The sequence below is a fragment of the Lepus europaeus genome, chromosome 20, assembly GCF_033115175.1.
Source record: "Lepus europaeus isolate LE1 chromosome 20, mLepTim1.pri, whole genome shotgun sequence".
Classification (NCBI taxonomy): Eukaryota; Metazoa; Chordata; class Mammalia; order Lagomorpha; family Leporidae; genus Lepus; species Lepus europaeus.
In genome coordinates, this window is record NC_084846.1 from 48,103,303 (window position 1) to 48,105,322 (window position 2,020).

A 2,020-nucleotide genomic window follows, 5' to 3' on the forward strand; every position below is an offset into this window, starting at 1 on the left:
GATTAGTGAGCTTTTAAATGGAGATGGATTTGAAAACACATATGGACCTCAAAGCCCACGAATCCTCCATTTTGCCAATGGAACCCATTGCATTGTATCATCTTGGATTTTGTGTGGTGTCAGATTTTAAACAGAAATTCCCCTGAAGTGTGAATTTATTTTGAAAACTTCAAAGCAGTAAAATAAAACACTTAGTTCCTACCCTGCATCTGTTACCCTATCACGAAGGATTCAGCACTGCTGCAGGTGTGCAACTTGTTTTTCACTGATGCAACCCAGACTCCCCTGGATGCACACAGGACACATTCTGTGCATCCACCTGGGATGACCATGGCAACCCATGTGGATCTCCGGCATTGCCATTATTTCTCAGTGACTTTCCTTTACTTGTTGCATTTCCATTGTTAACATGCACACACCAACGCATACAAAGCCAAAGAAGGACATTTGATTCTTTTCCTGACATCATCAGAGAAGGTATCACTACACGCTTTCAGCTTCTCTTTTGATTGTGCTTAACTGGAAAAAAAAAGTCAAACTCGAAGATCATATTAATCATGCGCGATGCAATACAGCATACTTGTATTTTCTGTATTCATTCAGAATGAAGCTCAAAGTACCTGAAAATGGTCCTGTGTTTGCTGCTGACTCCCTCCCTATTCGAGGAGACTCACTCTGGTTCGGAGGCCAGGACTAAGAAGCCTTTCCTCTGCCTCTTTCCTATCCTTCCCACTGAGAACTATTGCATCCGTAGTGGAAACAAGAGAAAGGCCACTGGGTCAGTGGCTAAGTCTGCTCCTACAGGCCACATCCATGCCACTGTCCGTCTTTACCACTAATTCAACCTGGATGGCTGGACTGCATTTGAAGGGAAATCACCCACGAACTCCAGACTAAATAAAGGCGCACAGGTCACCTTCTCTTCTGTAAGGCTATGGTTTTTCCCTTTGCAGCTATCTCCTGAATATCATTCTCATTTAAAAAGCTAATTTAGAAGTCTTACAGAATTGTATGTCCTCTGTCATAGACACTGAGACACAGAAATAACCAGGAGGAGTCATCTGGCTCCATTAGCCTGATCATTTCATGTGACAAAACAGAGTTTATTCTACTTCTTACCCTCATGCAACAACTGAATGGTTGCTTTCTCCTGAGTGTGGTACTGTACTTTATTCATGTACACCTTTATGTATAAAATATGAAAACTGCTTTCCGTCTCCGGCAGCCTCGGCGCGAGGAGCCGCCGCCATGTCGGCGCACCTGCAGTGGATGGTCGTGCGCAGCTGCTCAAGCTTCCTGATCAAGAGGAACAAGCAGAAGTACAGCATGGAGCCCAACAACCTGAAGGCCCGCAACTCGTTCCGCTGCAACGGGCTTATCCACCGCAAGACCGTGGGCGTGGAGCCGGCCCGACGGCAAGGGCGTCGGGGTGGTCATGAAGCGCAGATCCGGCCAGCGGAAGCCGGCCACCTCCTACGTGCGCACCACCATCAACAAGAAGCCCGGGCCACTCGCAGCAGCATCAGGCACATGATTTGCAAGAACAAGTACCACCCTGACCTGCGCATGGTCGCCATCCGCAGAGCCAGCGCCATCCTGCGCAGCCAGAAGCCGGTGATCGTGAAGAGGAAGCGCACCCGCCCCACCAAGAGCTCCTGAGCACCCGCCCACAATAAACAGTCAGACCTGTCAAAAAAAAAAAAAAACAAAAACAAAAACAAAACAAACAAACAAACAAACAAAAAAAAAACTGGTGCCATAGAAACTACTTCCTGTTTTACACAACTAAGCAAGAATTTTCTGAGGCTAGAAGTTCTGGAAGAGGAAAAAAAAATGTTAAAAATATTAAAATAAGCCTGGATGTAAAACACTTTTTTTAAATTCTTTGTATTATTCCTGTATTTTCTTCTCATGTCACAAAGAAAGTGAGGAAGAACACAAAAGAATGATTTCTTTTACAAAAATAATGGGAACCCACTGGAGATGTATCCTTCTTGCTACTAGATGTACAAAATTTATT

At 45.0% G+C, this 2,020-nt stretch overlaps 1 pseudogene; it reads left to right on the forward strand.

The window, feature by feature from the left end:
• Positions 1-1,224: 1,224 nt before the first annotated feature.
• LOC133749782 (large ribosomal subunit protein eL28-like) lies at positions 1,225-1,684 on the forward strand (annotated as a pseudogene).
• Positions 1,685-2,020: the final 336 nt, after the last annotated feature.